The sequence below is a fragment of the Camelus ferus genome, chromosome 17, assembly GCF_009834535.1.
Source record: "Camelus ferus isolate YT-003-E chromosome 17, BCGSAC_Cfer_1.0, whole genome shotgun sequence".
NCBI lineage: Eukaryota > Metazoa > Chordata > Mammalia > Artiodactyla > Camelidae > Camelus > Camelus ferus.
In genome coordinates, this window is record NC_045712.1 from 8,411,453 (window position 1) to 8,431,189 (window position 19,737).

Here is a 19,737-nt window from a genome sequence, read left to right on the forward strand (position 1 = left end):
ACACATAGACTACAGTAGGTACCATTTATATAGTATTTTGGTTACAGTCAGAGTTTGTATTTTATAGCATTTATATGTGTGTATATATAGTATAGTATATATGTGTATATGTAGAGTAAATTTGTAGTATGTATACTGTAAATACATATAAAAACCACAGTATATATCATTCATATGATATTTTGGTTGAAGTTACAGAGCTTGGTGGAAATGGAATTTAGTCTTGGGTTTATTGGATATTTAACAAAACACACAAACAAACAAACAAATTCCACAAACCACAGTCACAGTTTGTCCTTTATTTTCGGGTCTGCCTGGTGACTTTCATGCTTTAGGGAAGTCAAGCAGGACAGCACTGATACTGTTAAGCGTTGTTTGACCAACTTACGTTTTAGCTAGAAACCGGCAGCCACTCCAACCCTCAACGAAAGTGAATGCTCCTGCATGGCTCTCCCTCCTCACTGCAGTTCTTTGGAGTGACTTGCCTGTTTAGTCCACCTGTAAGCCTTTGTGATATTCTGATCTTGTAGAATGTCCTTTCCACCCCATCTTCCAGTTCCTTCCAAAACTCGCTCAAGATAATTCCTCTAGAAAGCCCTTATCTACCCGGATACCCGCTGTATTTTTCTGTATTCACTTGTGCAGCTTCTCTGTGCTTCCGAATCCCTCAAAAATCACAGACCTGAGCCATGTTTTGACCCCCAGTGATCATTTGGTAACAGGGGTTGCAAGGATTCTTTCTCTTGCTTTCTTTTTTGAAATGTGTACTATTCAAAGGTTAGTTGTTATCTTTGAAGAATTATAAAATTTCACAAAAATAGTGATGGATTACTGCCTTTGTTTGTAGAACTGAAAGCTCCTGAAGCCGTGGGTTTCTGCTCCTGCGGGGCATTAATGGGCCTGTGGGGCACAGTCTGCCCTGGATAGCTGGTGAAGCCTGGGGCCTCCAGTCTGCACATTCCTCACCGCACCCTGTACCTGATACATGCCTGTGTTGCTCACTTGCATTATCTACCTGGTCACTGTGGGATGCCTTAGCTTTCTCGTATGAACAAGGAAGCTCAGAGTCAGAAAGGCCTTGGAGCCAAAACTCACTCTGGCAAGCTTCAGTCAGAAGAGTGTCTAGTGCAAGGTTGGCACTCAAAACTCTTGTATTAGGGTATTGGCTAGAAGAATACGGGCTTGTTACGAGCGCAAGCTTTGTGGAGTCAAGCCCTGTAGCTGTGTGATCTTGGGCAAGTTACGAAAACTCGGTGCCTCAGTTTTCTTGTCGGCATCTTGAGCTGATAAGAGGATCTCCTGGGAACCTTGTGGTAAGAGTAGAATTAAATGGAATAACTGTTGTAAAATACTTAAAACCAGTAGTGAAGTGTGAGTTTTCTATAAATGGCAATTGTACAGGATGCCGAGGAATGAATTCTTTCCATAGTTGGTTTGTTTCTTGACTCTGTAATGAGCACCTACAATGAGCCAGGCATTTTTCTGAATTTTTGGAGGATAGTGATGAAATACAACAGAGAAGTTCCCTTGTCTTATGGGGCTTATATTTTCATGGAGAGGACGAATAAGTCAATGAGAAAAAAGTTGATAGATGATGACAAGAGCTCTGGGGAAGGGATGAATTGGGAGTTTGAGATTTTCAGATACTAACTACTATATATAAAATAGATAAACAACAAGTTTATACTGTATAGTACAGGGATATTCAATACCTTGTAGTAACTTACGGTTAAAAAGAATATGAAAATGAATATATGTTCATGTGTGACTGAAGGATTATACTGTATACCAGAAATTGACACAACATTGTAAACTGACTATACTTTAATAAAAATATATTAAAAAAGAGCTCTGGGGAAAGTAAATAGGATGATGTAATTGAGTCACTGGGGAACTAGCTTAAGCTTTCTTGATGTGGCCTTTGCCCCTAAGACCCTGTGACAAGAAGGAACCACTTGTGTAAGAAGTAAACTGATGGCCTTCCAGGTAGCTGGAGGAGCAGGTGGACCAGGAATCTGTGTTTCACAAAGCTCTCCAAGTTACCCTCACACACACCGTAAAGTCTGAGAAACACTCGTCTGTAACGTGTTTGGGCAGATTTCCATGGGCGTCTGAGCTGTGCTCTGTGGAGAGGAATGGAAGCCTTCTGTGGATGCCCAGGGGATTCTGTCATCTGTCCAGGGTGCAGGCTCACCAGGGGTGGGCAGTAGAGCCAGGGTGAGAATTCTTCTACGCACGTGCAGAACCCTCTGCCGCCAGCACAGCTTTGGTGTTGACTGACAGATTAGTGTAAGAATGATTCGTGGTAAAAATCTTCTTTTTAATCAGGAAGCTTAAAGGAGAAGCTAACAGTTTAGGTTATTTAGAATAAGTATGCTTTATCCCAAAAGACAAAGATGCTAAGAGATAGAAGGGACGTGGAGAGAATCAATTAATGGCTGGACCTTGCAGATGAAGAGACTGGGATTCTGAGCTGTTCAGTGGCTTTCCTGGAGTCACACATCTGTTGACAATACTGGGCCCAGAATGCAGGCTTCTCTGCTTGGATGTCTGCACTTTACATCATATGTTTTCTCTTGATGGAGATCTCTCTGGGTCTTGCTCATTATGTCACTCATAAACATTTTTGGAATTATTTTGAAGGGAAATGATTATGGTTTCCTCTCTTGCCAGTTTTAATGTTCATTATTATTTTTGAAATAATTTTTCTTTTCATATATTTTTACTTTCTGGAAAAGACTACTTACTAGGAATTGGTACGTTTATCCAGGGAAGCTTTGAATTAAAACAGCTTATTGTTACCTGAGCACTTTCTACTGAGATTAAAAAGGATATTTCTGTAATGCCAAGACAAGTAAAATATTTGGCCCAAAGTCTGCAATAAACAACAACCTTCTAGTGTCTGCGTTGAAGTAATTGGTAAATATATCTTTCAAAACCGTATTTCCGGTTCATATTTTACAGCATCACGCTTGATAAATTGACATACCCTTGTTTGAAAGGTGTTTTCCCCTACCTCTAGAGTCTATGTGTGTCGTGCTGTTTTCAAGTTTAAGGAAGTGGTGGTTTTAGAAGTTACATCTCAGTTATGTGTAAAAAAAAAAAAAAAAAAATGTTTTTGTATTGCAGTGTCCCAGGAGCTTTTGCTGACAATTCCAGTTTCCAAACCAAGCATTTGGGCAATGGTGAGGGCTTCTATCCCTTCTCTGATTTGCTGTCAACCATGAACGGATGGCTGTGATGCCTGCTGGCCAAAAGGGTGAGTGAATGTTTACGATTATTCATCTGAAAATTCAGAAGACCAGATGTCAGCTGGAGGGTCCTACACAGTGCAGGAAACTGATTAACATCCTAAGTTCATCAGAACAATTACACGGAAAATGAAAGACTCTTAGTTTCAAAAGAAGAGACACCCTGTCGTTGCTTTCTGGTATAACCTTTTCAGATAACTCGTACAGTGATCTGAGGATTTATAGAAGACGTATTAGGACACAGGGGAAGTTTTTTTGTTGGCATGATTCTTTTAAGCATGCTTTGAAAGGTGAACTGCCTAAACTACATGCACAACTGAAAGAGTCATTGCTTTCTTGGTTACATTACAAGCTAAACTACCATGAAATAAGACTATGATGACTTCATCTTGAGTTGTGGGGGGAGTTTAAGTCTGATTTGTTCATTGCGAAGGTCCCATCCCAAGCCTTCTACATGATTAGGGCTTTTGAGAAAGCGAAAGGGTTGGGAATTGTGGAGTCTCAAAAGATTTTCAGAAAGACTAGGAACATTTTTTTCTTTCTATCATAGTTCTCTTCTTCAGATTATTCATTGTAATTTTTAGGGGAGGTGAGAAGGGACATGCTGATCTTTTTCTGTTAACACATTTTCTGTATGTGATGGCTTCTATCACATTCCTCAGAGATCGCTGGCTCCCCTGTAGTAATGAATGAACAGTTGTGATTTACTTTTATCAGCGACAATACCTGGTTGAGGCAAGGTGATTTGGGTAAAAACTCTGACATCATTCAATGATAGCTTGATCATAAAATGAGCCTTTATAGAGAACCATTGGTTTCAATTTTGTACTGAATGGCATTTGATGATAAGAACCATTGGCAGTAAACTCACCTTGCTTGTCTTAGCAGAGTTGTATTTGAAACAGATTCAATTTAATGGAAGTATAGTGATGTAGAAAGAGCACATATTGGAAATTGGGAGACCTAATAGCTAGCTGATATGTTAGTTATGACAAGTTAATCTCTGGTTTGACTTCCTGTATTTAGAGCGTGCTATTTGTCAGTGCTAACAAGGCCCTCGAAGTTGTCTGTGTAAAATCCCTTCATTTTATAGATGGGGCATCTGAGAAACAAGGTGTCTAATTGAGATGTCCCTAGGCTTGGTCATAGCCGTGTCCTCGGTTTTCTGTCCTCAGTGATTATTTCTAGCTTATCTCAGTTATTGGGATTATGACATCCAACCCATGCAGTTTAGTAAATCTTCTCTGCTGATAAGTGTCTTTTTAAGATGTTGTTTTGCATTCAGCTGTTTGGGCCAACTTTTTAAAGATTTTACAGGTAGAGATAATTTAGACAAATTATTCCCATTTCATAGATTAAAAAGGAGAGAGAAAAAGAGCCCTAGTGAAGCAACTTGCCCAAATATCAGAGACTAGATGACCCTCAAAGAGCCTGTGGGCTTTAAAATTCAATTCCACTTAGATTAGTTTGATACGTTACTGCTTGTCCTTTGTCTTTTGTTCTGCTGGAACTAGAGATAGAGGAACAACAAAGTCTTGTATCTTCCTCACAGTATTCTTTCTTTCATTGGTAAGAAATAAAGCAAATAGTAAACAGTAACACATAAGGCAAGGAAGTCCACAGGGAAAAGAAATGGTTAATGGAGTCATGGAATTTTAGATCTGTTAGAGTGCTGGGATTATCTTATGGAGTGGTCCTGGGCAAGGCCTGGGGTTCCCTCTCCTACGAAGTTCTTCTGAGGCTTTCCATTGCTACATAGCTATGATAGACTTTTGTGGATGGTCAGTAGACCAGTGATCAGGTAGCAGGCATTAAAAAAAAAATATATATATATATATATAATCTTTGGGGATCCAGGTAGAGTTGAGAACAAAAGCTTGGATCTGTCTCATAGGAATATGAGAATTCATAGAAGTGGTTGGAATTCTGAAGGTATTGAAATAGCAACAAACTCAGGTTTGAGGTTACGTGTCATCTCTGTCTTCAGTATTCATAGAGTCTGTCAAACTCACAATCATAAATTGATGTATGAAATTGAACAAAAACCACATGAATGGATTTGTTGAAGACCAGGCTCATTTTATTCATTAATTTCATGGGTAAGGCCTGCTATTTGAAAATTGAGTCTGAAGAACTGTAAATGAAAATGGTATCTCTTGAACTGATAAAAATATAGTTAGGTCCAATTGAAAGCAGTTTTCTCCTAACTAAGCAAATGCTTTGTATTTATCAGATTGTAGTAAATTTGCCTTCACTGTATTGTTAGTAGGAAGTAGAGATCCCTGGAATCTGATGAGCTGGAGTATGTGTTCTGATTTTCTATCCTTGTTTATCCTCAAAGCATACCTTCAAGGTTCATTTAAAGGACTAATTCTCTTCCTCCATGATCCAGTAGCCTGGACTTTGATGCATTATATATCTGATAGCTATTAATCCTTCTGTTGTCAAAAATGTATTCATAGTCCTACAGCTTTTAAAACTTTACAGTTTATTGAGTAACCAAAAGAAGCACCAATTAATTGTTACAGCTGGTAATTTGGAGTCTTTAGGCATGAAATAAACTCTAATTCTGACTGGAATGTTTTCATGGTAAGTGTCTTCATGGTAGAGCAGGGTCCCAGTCACAGGAGCAGGCAGCTCTAACAATAGATAACCTCCCTGCAATGCAAGGAAATGAAACCATATGCTAAAAGGTTTATACAAATAGATCATTATGGCACAATTTTAAGGTCAGAAAAATGGGTGATTGGGTAGTGTACTCAGTTTATGTTGGTGATAACCATCCCTGCATAATAAATTAACTTAGGGGCAGGATATAGAAGGGTTGAGCCCTTGAGTTGGGTCTCTGTGATGTGGTTCCTTAATGCTGTAATTTGCCAGCAGGGAATCAGAGCTGGCTCCTGTTTCCCAGTGTGAAGCTTTACTTGACATTGGTACCTATCTGAAGCACATCACAAGACTCCAAGAATGAAGAGCAGCTAAGTCTGCTGTATATTTAATAGGCAGTTAGCCACAGTGTTATTAGTAAATGTGATAATAACAGTCTGGATTTGCATAAGAGTTTTCCTGAGATAACAAGTTGACTCTAGATGGCAAATATGCTGGCTTATTTGTCAGTCTTTGCCTCTGTCCCTACCAATAAATTGTCCCTTGCTGGTGGAGCTGATATAAGAGTATAAGCATCATGCAACAGTTTGTCACCAGTTTTTTTTCCTGATTTGCCTATAGTTCCCCTTTTGCTCTCTCTCTTAATCAAATGCTTAGCTTTTGACCTACTAGAAAGAGGTAAAAACAGGGAAAATAATCCTTCTCATTTAAGGCTTGATAATGGGCTACATTTTGGCTAGAAGTTCCTGCTTTTTTTTTTTTTTTTTCTTTTTTTAAATAAAGCTCAAGAATGTGGATTTTTGTCATTGGGTTTGGGGTAGGGTGTGGCGGTGGTGCAGTTTCTGGAAAGAGGCAGAAGTAGATAGCAGGTGTTTGGGAACGGGAGAGCCGGCCAATGGGCTCCCCTTCTGATTTACCTGGTGTGGGAGCCTGTCAGTGGGCCAAGCCACTTGGTTGTGCTGAAACTTCCAGTCCCTGAAATTTTGACTTTGAAAAGTAATTTTAACAATTTAATATACTACATAATATGTTTTATAAGCTGGAGCGAATGATCTTAAGTATTTTGGTCTCTTTCATAACACAATGAACCTAATATTGGTAAAAATACAGATCTTCTCTCACACCATAAAGAGAGGCTAGATTTAATAAGCAGTTATGAGTGCTGGCAGCTGTCTATCAGATTGTGTAACTTGGACTCCAGCAAGTGAAGACAGTGTCAACTTACATTTTATCTCGAAAGTGTTTTTGAGGCGTTTATTTTGCCTTTCTCTTCAGTCCCTAACCTAATACAGGTCATGTAATTGGCTGAATATTTTCCACATAGCTAATTGGCTGGGGACCAAGGTAGAAACCATTGTCTGGCTTGATGAAGATCAGAAATTAACATGACATTTACGTGAAGGTAATGGAATATATTAGTAATGCAGTAATTTAGGATGGTGAGAGGAAAAGTGTCCATCCTTTCCCGCCCATAAGCAGTGGTAGGAGTTCTGAAAGAACCTCCAGCATCCCCCCTTGCCCCACCCACAGCTCCGCAATACCCTACAGCAGTGGCCAGCCAGTCCCTGTGTCACTTTTAAATTCTTCAGACAGAACTGTAAGACAAACTAATGAATTATTCCATTTGTCAATTAAAAAAGAAAATCTACCAACTACTATTGTAAGATTAAATTCCAATTAGAAGATTGCATTTAATTCGGGAGCTGTAACATTGTTTTAATGAATTCTCTTAGAGGTGACAGTTCATATGAGATAAATTTATGTGGTGTAGGTAGATATAAATTCATTGGATAATGTTAAACATGTTACTTCATATATATTAGCTGTGAAATTTATTTCTTCTCTAGTTATGTCCCCAAGGAGGTAGAGTCAGAGAGAAAAACATATCTTCAAAGAAAGAACCCTTTCTGTCCTTTATACTTGCTCTAAAACAGCCTTTTCTCACTTTTATTAAAAAAAATCTGTTAAATTTCTGCATTAACTGAATTTATGATTCTTGGTGTATGCTATTTATAAAATTGAATATAGGTTTTATGATATAGGAAATTAGTCTAGGAATGAGAATATGATCCAATTTTGTAATAAAGGTAATCTGCATTTATATTGCAGATATTTTCCATTTCTCTCTAAGCCCCTTATGGGATTAAACACACATTTTTCTGGACATACAAATTCACTGTAGAGTAAACTTTTAATGTAGTGGGCAGGCTTTTGTTCCCATGACATCTGCACAAAGCATTGAGCGCTTTGCCTAAATCAAAAGCAGCAAACTTTGACACACTTTCGATTTTGTAGTTCCCCTACCCCTGCCCATTTCTGTGCCCCTGGCAGACATCACTAATTGATCACTTTTTTTCTGCTGCCGAGTGTGGATGTGGCTTCAGAATTATTCCACTTAAATTCTTGGAAGCAGGCTTACAGATTCACCATTTACATGGGTGTGGCCAGAATCATGTCATGCAGATGGCTTTTGACTAGTCTTTGTAGTTTTCCTTTGTGTACCCCATCCTTACCCCAGTATCTGGAACACAGCAGTTAAATGCATGTTATGCTAATGAGAGAATCTTACACATGCACAGTTCTGGCAACTATCTGATTGTGTCACGATTGGATCTTTGACATCTTGTGTACGCTACATTTGTATGATTCGGTAGGCAGTTTATTTTCAACTTTTTATCTGCTTTTGGGATTACATGTGTGAAACATTACAGTTTTGTAGGTTTGGTTTTTTTTTTTCCAATTTCTGTAACTTCGGAAAAGGCAAGAAAAAGACTCTTCTCACCCTCTTGTTACCTGTGCACCAACTCAGGTTCAAACGCAGCAAGGAAGTGGTGAGGTGAGAGCTAAACCCTGACTTTCCCTCTCCGAGTGCAGTTTCTCAAGGGAGGGGCACACGCATGTACCAGGTGCTGACCGGTGCAGGGCAAGTTTCTCACAATTTCCTTTTGCATATTAATCTTGGTTTTTTATCAATACACCGAAGCAAGCTGTACCAGGGAGGAAGGCATTTAACTATTATATTTCAAACGGTGTCTTCCGTGATGTAAAATTCTAGGAACTTAAACTACATTGCATGTTGTTTTTGAAAATAATCTGTTTTCTCTTCACTTGGTTCAAGTAATGCACATAGGCTAAGAGAAGGAAATTTCCATTGTGTTTCCATGCAGGCTGCTGAACTATTCTGTCAAGAATTTCTGTCATTTTAATTCCTTCTTAAAGAAAAAAATGAGCTTTTAGCATATTTAAGTACCACTTAGTTAACGTACATTTTAATTTCAACATATTGTTTAACTGTGTTGATCATGATAACCCGAGTTCTGGAACGTGATTGTGGGTAAACATGTGAATTGTTAACCTGTTGAGCCATATTTGTAGGATGATATGGTTGGCTTTGGTCAAGGATGTCAAAATCTATGAGCCCCTATTATGGTCCGTTCCGGTGGTGGCTCTTGGATTTTCCCTACACGGTGTTTGTTCACTGTGCAGCTCCAGCTGCTTGATTGAAATAGGCTCATGAGATGAGATCTTTTTTATCCCTCCTTGTATTTCATGAGGTTTTAGTGATATTTGTCCCAAATAATGATAGCAACAGATCATTAGGTATTTATTTTTCCTACAGAGGTTTGGCTCTCATGTCAGTTATCTTCTATAATCTCAACAGCATGGCTGTCTCCTCGATATTATTATTCCAGTTTTGCTGTTGAGAAGACAGAAGCTCAGTGTCTAAGTTGCTGCTCAGGATCACATAGCAAGTTTTACAAGTGGTTTTCCCTCAAGTTGGGCCAATGTCAAAGGGAGGGCATGCTACTTCCGTCCTTATCTTTCAATAGATTCTGTGCTTCCTTGAGGCCCTTTTCTTTGATACAGACAGGGAAGATTTTTGTAGCTTATAGCTGTAGTCTTTATGGAAGAAATGGAATCCAAGTCATTTAAAATGGCAGCGTAATCTACACACCAGATTTGTATAGAGCCAGTTTTTTATAAAAGGGAATCACTTCCAAGTTTTTCAACAATACTCCTTTCCTACTGGCTTTTTCCTCAGTCTAAAATCTCCCAGATCCATAGAATGGGGCTCGGTGTTGTGTACTTCCTTCACGTCTTCTTCTAAACTAAAGATGTTCTTGGTGATGGCAGCCTATGGAGTTCCTAACATCTGAGCAGATGAGTTTTCTTCCTTGGTGCAGTATGAACAGACCACATAGGACTGGGTGGCCAGCTGCTCCAGAGAAGGGGTGCAGGAAGCGAAGACCTTGGCTCCTGGGCTTTTGTGTCTAGGGCTAGAGCCAGGCACCGGAACAGTCAGGCCTGCCCCTTTGTCACACACATTTGGGCCCCTTGTCTATGGAGTACAGGGACTTCTGCCAGTCCAGGATGGACTTTGAGACTAGATGGCCAGGAGGCTAGTTCCAGGTATATTCTGTGGAATTTTTCTTACCACATATGCATTTACTATTAAGGGTGTAATAATACTGTGTAATAATATGGTGTAAGGGTGAAATGGCATGGCATTTGAGATTGCCTTTACACATTTTCAGAAAAGAAAAAATGGAGCAGAATCTTGATATTCTAAAATCTTGATGATGGGTATATAAGGTTCATTATACTCTTTTCTCCAATTCTTTGTATATTTGACCACTTTTATAATTTAAAAAAAAGGTGGATGGGAGGTGGGCAGGGAGAGGCTGATTTAGCTCATTATCTAGTCTGCTGTTGATAAACCAATCACTGGGGAGAACCAGTTTCATGTTCCCCTGTCCTCCATCCCACCTTGGCTGGCCCTCAGCTGCTGCTGTAATTTAACTGACAAGGAGTCTTAGGGCAAGGAGATGCTAACCTAATCAGCCAGGAGTTGAAGTAATTTTCTGGACAATACAGATAAAATGACTTTACCTGACATACAAGCATTCCCTGACTAACCTGTGAAAACTGACAGTGGTTCAGAAGCTATTGTGACTGTGTAACATGCTGGGGGCTATCATATACAGGTGGTGGATTTTCTCTAATTCTCCAGTGGGCAGTGTTTTGAGGGCACTGGAGGGGACATAAACCCAGGGCCCATTGATCCTAGGGGCCATGTTCTTCAAAGTGTGATCCAAGGGCTGCCTGGGAATTGTGTCAAATACAGATTTCCAGGCCTACATCCAGGCACAGGCCTTGAGAGCTTGGTCTCTGAAGTTGGAGCAGATAGCCTCAGGTGCCATCCCCAGGGCTCACTCACATTGTTACCCTGGTTGTGTCAAGGCACCTGCCCAAGCCTCAGTTTCCTCATCTGCATAATGGAGGCAATATTAGCATCTACCTTGTTGGCTGTGAAAAGTCCTTCTTACGAGCTTGACACCTTGTAAGCACCTGGTATGTGTTATTTGAAACTATATTTTAATCTTTTTGAAACATTTGCAAATACCCTAACATAACTGGGAATGTTAAGGATGTAGCAATTAATGCTCCGGGTGGCAGTCTTCGGTGGATATAATTTAAACCTTATATATCCCAGAAGTTTTTTTTTTTTTTTTGTCATTATTAAAAACATTTTACAAATGAGTATTAAAGTTTTTTACATAGATGATTGAAAAAGAATTCTGTCACCAAAGTGTGTAAGAGTTGACAAGTGTAAATATGCAGTCAGACAGTTTCAAAAAACGTGTATTATTTACTGATCAATGGAGTGTCTCCTTTGGAGCCATTACACTCAGTCATTTCCTGTCAATCTCTCCAGGCTGTTATAATCAGACTATGGATATGCATATTAAAATATAAGAAAGTTATTGTGCATGTGTGATGGCAGCTATTTAATTGTTAATAGTGTTGCTGCTTTAAAAAAGGTATCAGGATAGTTTCCTCTTGTGATGGTTAATCGTCATCAGAATTGATTGCATGAGGAATGGAGGAGGGTTAAATCTCAGGTGGGGGTTAAACCACCAGAAAGGAGGCCTGGCTGGTGCTGATCAGTGTGTGTCTGCGCCTCTGGGCAGTGCCCCAGCCACAGAGAGGAGCTTCTTATCTGATCCGGGGCTCAATACTTGGAGATTCTTTGTGTTCTGCTTTCTGCTGTTTTTTTGGAAAAGTTCTATAATTAAAAATAAAAATACTCGTGTATGTGGGTGATGGTAAAAGGGTCATCTAACTTCTCTGTCCACATCAAGGATCAGCATGCTTTTTCTGAGCCACAGGAGAGCTTTCAGGCTGCACAGGTTCTCTGGTGTGTTACAGCTCCTCGCCCTGGTTGTCGTGTGCAAGCAGCCGCCTTAGACGGCTTGTAAGGGAACACAGGTGGCTGGGTTTCCAAGGAAATTGATTTACAGGCACCTGCATTTTGTATGATGTCCGCAGGTCACTCGAAAGCAGTAGTGGTTTTCTTTTTTCCTAACCCTTGAAGGATGTAAAAACTGTTCTTTGCTCACACTCACGAGTGTAGGGTTCCACTCGGCCCCAGGGCCTGTGGTTTGCGAGCTCTGGTCTAGAGAAGGGGCAGCGTGCAGTGCTGGCGAGGCGTTGGCCCTTTGTTCTAGCTCTGATGATGCTCGGGCCTCTTCATTTGCTCTCCAGTTGCTGATGAAATAATAGTGTCATCAGCTTTTGTTCAGATCACATTGTGAGATAGGCTTGTTCTGTGTGTTTGGATTATTTATTGATTTCAAGTGAAATTTAGTGAGTCCCCTCCCCCGTTCCTTTATTTAAAACGGAGAAATATAAACCAGAAGTAAAAGTGAGGCTGAGGATCAAAGATGAAGGGAGAGGGAAAACAAGTCACAGGAAAAAAGTGGACTTTGAAAGTGACGTATTAAGATCTGTCTTCTCTTCAGTCCCAGTGTTGTCTGATAGGTGTTTTATGTCTCAACAGTGGAATGTTAAGATCACATTTCTAGGACATTTTTGAAAATTTAAGAATGAGGTCGTATTTTAATAAATACATATTCTATATGAATATGTAGCAAAATACTACTAGCCCACCAAGTCTGGTTTCCAGATATTATTGCTTAAACTCAACACTTAGTAAAATGGAGAGGTTTAAAGAAAAATATAAGAATTATTGTACAGGGGGTTCTTGGGCACAGCAAAACTTTTATAGAGTCAGCATTGAATGATTAAAGCAGGAAGTTTTTTTCCCTAAATATCCCTTATTTTATCTTGAGGGAAGACTAGAGACCAGGAGACATAGAATGTGTGTCATTTGACTATTTTTAAAAGAAATCTCTGGAGGACCAGAGTGATCACATTTGAGTCCTCTCTCCCCTTTTGCTGAAGATTTTAACCTGTTACCTTGTAAACAGGTAGGGGACGGCAAGGCCAAGGAAACCACGGGAAAGAGTGGGTTCGTGTAAGGGTGCGTATTCACAGAATGGAGGTCAAGATACGACACACAGCATTGAGTCAGAGAAAGTGTGTGACCGGGGAGAGAAATGAAAAAGGATGTTTGTCAAGAAAGTCTAGGAGAATAAAGAAGACTGTTTCTTTATCAAGTATCATGATAAAACTGACTGGGCTGTGAAGGGGAATGAGTTTCTGGTTTTCATCAAGCCATAATTTATGAATCAAAGTATTTTGCCGTTGGGGAATAAACATCTAGAAAAGACGATCAAGGCCTAGGAAGCAAATACGTTTTCACGTAAATGTCCATTGTAATGAAAAAAAAAAAAAAAAGAGGAGGAAGTAGGAGAGAGAATACAACAAAGGTAGAGTTATGTTGAAAGCCTTGTACTTGGTTAATTTATCTTTTTTGTTGTTGTTAAATGAAAAATAAATGTATGCCAGGATCTAGAGCCAAGACGTAGAACCTTTAATGTGTAATAAACAGCTAAATGTGATTAAGAGCACAGGATGTTGGCCAGACAACTCTGGCTCTGCCACTTACTATCCTTATAAACTTGGGTAAGTTACACTGCTCTATGCCTCAGTTTCCTCACCTTTAAATTGTGAATAGTAATAGTATCTAACTCAGACGTTTGTGAGATTAATACACATTAATACATATAAGATGTTAAAAAAGAGTTGAGATGTAGTAATTTTTACTGACTAGTATAGCTAGCTATTAGTCCTAAAGTATTCCCTAAATAAAAAATGTGGTTAGAGGTCATTATAGCAAATTTGCCATTACCTCTCTTGAGTGTCCCAGAATGTGAACTTTCATGTATATCTATACGTGTTAGTGATACACATCACATACGTTCAAAGACTCCTAGACATTTAGCATTCGCATAAATAGGGGGCTTATTGCTGTCTGCATGTGTCTTGTGTCTAAATCTTTGAGGCCGAATTGGTACTACGTGAACATCCAGCCTATTTTAATAACTCTGGGATGGTGAACTTCTGTTCTTCAGGAAGACCATGTTATCTGTGGCCAGCCATTAGGGCTAGCACAGGAGTAAAATCTACCACCTCAAGGCGTCCCACTCATCTTTTGGTCTGGTGCCTTGGGATTCTATGAAACCCCTTTCTTCTATGTGAAAGTCTGTCAGATACCTTCGTATTGTTTAACACGTCCTTTTTGAGCCTCCTCCAGTCTGAAAATCCCTTGCTCCTTCAGCTGTCCCTCTCTTGTTTGGTTTTAGGTGCCCTGTAGCCATCTGGGTCATTTCTCATGGCAGCAGTGGCCACAGAGGGGTATTTTTTGTGCCTACGTTTATATAAAATTCACTTAAAAGGGCCTCTTTTTTGACCAAACTGTTTTTATCACTTGAAAGAGTAACACTTTGACTTTTCTTAAACTTGCTTCTTAAATTACCAGTATGGGGAGGTGGCAGTTAAAGAAACTAGTGGTGAAGAATCATAAATCTCCCCTTGAAAGTCAGGATGCTGGGACAGGCTTTGCTTTGCTCTGAGCCAGGTAGCTGTGTCGGTGCTGCAGTCATAACTGTAGTCGTTTTAGTGGCCACAGTAGCATCTCACTGTGCGCCGTAACCTTCGTTCGATCCCATAGATGCAGTAAGTTATTTAATCCTCGTGACCATGAGCCTGTGATGATTTTTATTCCTACTTTGAGACTACAGAAGAAGTGCTCGGGTTAAGTTGGAGACTCTGGTAAGAAAAGTCTAAGAGGAGACTTTTTTGTTAAACATGACTAGGGTTATTCATCCATTTATCCTTAACCCATATGGTTTTTCTATTCTATTTAAGAAATCATGTGGTTTTGAGTCTCTTTTGCTTTATCCGTTGTTTTAATGCATGGAAATTATACAAGTAACGTAAAAATTACCTCCCCTTTTTGGGGAGTGTTCCCTCTTATTCCACTGAATTATTAAACGAATTATTTTTTTTAATTTATTTTTTAAAATTTTAATTTTGAACTGTAGTTGACTTTCAGAGTTTCAGGTGTACAGCAAAGCAATTCAGTTATACATAAACAAACATACGTATATATTTTCAGATTCTTTTCCATTATTACAAGAAATTGAATACAGTTTTCTGCGCTATACAGTAGGTCCTTGTTGTTTATCCATTTTATATATAGTAATGTGTATTTGTTAATCCCAAACTCTTTCATTTATCCCTCCCCTCATCCTTTCCTTTTGGTAACCAGTTTGTTTTCTCTGTGAGTCTATTTCTGGTTTGTAAATAAAATTTGTATCTTTTTTTTAGATGAAATGAATTATTTTTAAAGATACTGCTATTCTCAATGGGCTGGAGCCCCCACACCCAGACGTTGGGCATAAAATACTTCATTTTCTCTCAGCTTTTCCCAAATGATTTTCTCCCCGCCTTCTTCCAACAAGATTGCCAGAGAGGAAGCCAATCACAATGTTATCGGCTGGAGAAAGATTTCAAAATATACTCATGGGCATGGGTAACTTGGGGGATGGCTGGGTGCCTTCTACGAGACTTCACACATTTCCCTAACATGGAGCCTCACCATGGCAACAGCCATGTCACATGACACACTGGTGACACATGTAAGGTGCTGCCACAGCGCATCCCAGGTTGAATGTCTGTGATTCATTGTTTCCACTGACACAGTGACTGCTGTAACTCGCAGTTGGAAGGTTCTCTGGTTTTCAGTGCCATTAACACACACTGACTCCGTGGCATGTGGAGGGCTCGGGGAAGGGAAGCATCAATAAATAAGTGTGCGTTGTAAACATTGCCTTCATTAGCTTTACAGAGAAATACATGTTCGTCATTCAGCCTCCTTGCCATTCACATTCTTTTTTATTCTAAGCATGTTGTGTTGCTAACACCTTGGAAGCCTGAAATTGACTTTATTTTTAATCATACTTGTACCCATTTCCACTTGGCAAACTTCAGAAGAGAGTTCACGATGGCCCCCTTTTCATATTTATTTACATTCTTCACATGTAGCAGATTTATTGATGAAGGCATGATTCTGGGAATATTCTATATTTGTTCTCATTGTGAAATTCATTGATTACGTTCCATAAGTCAGTTGGTGTCATAAGGGGTCCATGGCTCATGTGGAGGGGCCTAGAGGTTGTATGATATCAGAAGACTCTTTTAGACGTCCAAGATGAGTGGTATTTTAACGTATTTTAATTTCTGAGTGATTCAGTGAGTGATTAAAAAAAGTAGATGTGGAATCTGGAAGGCATTAAAGAGATGTCAAGGACAGACGGATTTTGATTTGTAGCCTAATGAAATGTTTTGCCAACGTTTAAAGATTTTTTTGAGAGTTAGAACTTTAATCATTTGCTTGTGTTTCTGGCATGGTAAGGTTATTCCTGTTTCTGTTACATGATGAATCCAAAGTGAAAATGGGATAATTTTTAATTAGCAAAATTATAAAACCATTTGCAGCCAAATGTTTCTTGTCTTATATAAACTGTGAGGTTTCACATTTTACTTTAATCATTTGGGGAAATTTCATTCTGAAGATTTATTTCAGTTAGTACTTTAGGTATGGATACAAATACTCAGTATTAGAAATTACTTTGTAATATTCTTTTCCAATGTCACTTGGATAATCTGACGAGATTTCAGTCATGTTTATTACTTGTGTCTATTTTGGAGGTGTCATGGTTACCTGAGTTGGATGTTGCACTCATATTCAAATCAGCATTTTGCATGCAAGGCTAAAAAATATTACAAAAGAAATACTACTAGGGTGTTAGTAATGTTTCTTTGTTTTTAATGTTATGTCATCTTGTACATTTCAGGATTGCTTTTGTTGGAGGTATTTGAATCAAAATGTTATATTTTTTTTACTGTAAGTATATGAATGAAGAGTTATTTTAAAAGTACATTTTATTAAGGAAATGAGAATAATGAGCCAAGTCATGGCAGCCTACACACAATTCTCAGACTCTTTATTGTATGATGGTTCACCTGCATTTGATTGTGAGAATTTTATATTTTCTTGGGGCTTATTAGGAGCATACTTAGAAGCACAGGAAATCCATGGAGATGAGAAAGGATTTAAGTGTTCAGAATTCAGAGATATGGCTAGACTGGGGCACTCCCAGCTCCTTGAACTTTTATGTACTTGTTAGTTGGGGGCAGGGGAATGCAGCACCTTATGCTGTTTCTGTTGGATCCTCTGGAGGGCGCTGTGTCACACCCTCATAGTTCACCCATTGCAGGGAAAAGAAAGATGGTAGACACCAGCCAGAGGAAACTGTATTGACCGTATTAGCTCAAGGCTCTGGTGATACATCCAGCCCCTCATTTTTAGCCGTTCATCTTTGAAAATCATAGGTGTCACTTACCAAGAAGAAGAGGGAAAAATGAGATGTGTCAATAAATTTCCTTTAGACTAATTCCTTAATGAAACAGATTGTTAAAGCTATGGGATTCCCAGGGAATGTCATATCCTTAATCATTTTTATTAAACTGTGAAGACGACCAAAGGGAAACTTAAGTTAAAAACAAACAAAACTGGTTAATGAGTGCTGGTTTGGTCTGGAATTTAAGGAGTTATTTATAATTTGGGAGGTAAAAGACTTGTACGTGGTATAGGACTTTCTTAGAACACTCATCTAGATTTGGTAAAGACCTTCCATGTGGAAATAAATACAGCCAACCTACAGAATATTGATTGTTTTCTGAGACAGACTCAGATAGGAGTTTCTTCAGGGAATTTTTTTTTTCACGAGACATGGCAAGATGATCTTGTAGAATTGTACTTCCAATACCTGACACTAGCCACCTGTGGCTGCTGGGCACATGAAGTAGAGACGTGAGTAGTCTGAGCTGAGATGGGCTAAGTGTAAAATACACATCGAATTTTAGCGACGCCAGCAGCATGTTGAAGTGGTAAGATTTTGGATATATTGGATTAAATAAAATATTTCCTTAAAATTAATTTTATCTGTTTCTTTTTATCTTCTTAAAGTGGCTACTAGAAAATTAAAAATTACGTATGTGGCTCCTTTTATTTCTATTGGAGACCACTGTTATAGGACGTGTATGTTACGGAACTATGTGTTACAGAGCATATCAGCTCCATATTTCTGAAATCATCAATCTTTGAGAAATTCTTTTCCTTCAAAAGGGGCTCAAATGTTACTCAAGTTTAAAAAAACTAATTTATTTCATTGATTTATTGTATAAAAAAGACTCCTAATTGATTTCACTAATTTATTTATTAATAAAAAAGAGACAAACTAGTTCATCTCATCTACTATAAGTGCAGCATAGCAATAAGTATTCCCTCATGGATTATAATCTGATGGTGAGGAAACCTCTTTCCGTCGATCCTGTGTACACCACACTGACACATCGAGCTGGAGAGTCAGACAGTTAAAAAACTAGTGATGTTTGGCATCAGCTGCTAGCAAGTAATCAGTTTTTTAAAGTTATGTTCTATTTTGTCATGTAGACCTGTAAATCTCAAATGAGGATGTGCACACCATTACATCTGTGTCACAGTATTTGGAATATTGCTGAATTAGTGACACTCCTGCACACTTAGGTCGCCTTGGATTTGTGCTTCCAGACCCTTCCTTTCTCATGAGTGGACATTTACCATTGTCCCTCTTTCCCCCTTTGCCATTAAGGTTATATTTTGGTAGAAATGTTTGAGATCAAACCTACTTTTATACTAATCATTACCTTAAAAAAATCATAGCTGCTACATCCATTGAGAATTTTATAGTGCGGTTTCATCATCTTAGCTCGCTTAGTGAAAATGCTTGATGTTGCTTATGTAGGATATGAAACTGATGCCCCTTTATGGAGGAAGTGTAGAAAGGCATGGTGGCAGCTTACAGGGAAGAGGAAAGATCTTGACGTTGGGTGATGATGGTGGGATGAGAAGGTAGGGGTAGGGACCAATGGTATAGAAGTTGCAGCAAAGGCTGAGAGGGTAGGGGGAATGTTTGGGGATGGGAGGTGTGGGGTGGAAAAAAATTATGTCTCACGTTTGAACTTGCCTGACATTGGATGGCAGTGTGCTTATCAGAGATGGGAAATTTGGTGAGAAAGGCTTTGGTAGGCAGAGGCTGTAAACTTATGACTTTAACTTGGAGTATTCTGAATTTGGAGGTGTCGGTGAAAAAAAAATCTATCTAGAAGTACCTGGGTAGGTGACAGTCATGATTTATCTTCCTTTAGAAGCTCTCTCACACTCTTCTCTTGGCTACATTTATTTAGGGGCCATTATGCTCCAGTGTTCTTGATTCTGTTATCTTTTGGCCAATTAAATATGATTGAAAAATTTTACTTTTTCATCATAAATAATATCCTGCTTAAGCAGTAGAAGGTAAAATCACTAACTCTCTTACTGTTGTAAAACCATAAAAATGAACATTTTAGTATGTTTCCTTCTAGTCTTTAAAAAAATACTTTTTAACTGTTTTATTTGATTATCTTACTTTGAGGGGTAATTAGGTTTATTTATTTCTGGAGGGAGTACTGGGGATTGAACGCAGGACCTCCTACATGCTAAACATGTGCTCTACCACTTGAGCTATACCTTCCCTGCTCCTTGTAG

General features: G+C 38.9%; 1 protein-coding gene across 4 annotated transcripts in view; it reads left to right on the forward strand.

Annotated features, from left to right (window-relative positions):
• The window catches only part of FOXP1 (forkhead box P1), a 549,899-nt gene that overhangs the window by 63,914 nt on the left and 466,248 nt on the right, over window positions 1-19,737 (forward strand). For all 4 annotated transcript variants that reach the window (XM_032458004.1, XM_014560759.2, XM_032458007.1 and 1 more), the window contains exon 2: window positions 3,130-3,259. The gene's annotated coding sequence lies outside the window, so the exon portion shown is untranslated. The remainder of the gene's footprint in view (window positions 1-3,129; window positions 3,260-19,737) is intronic.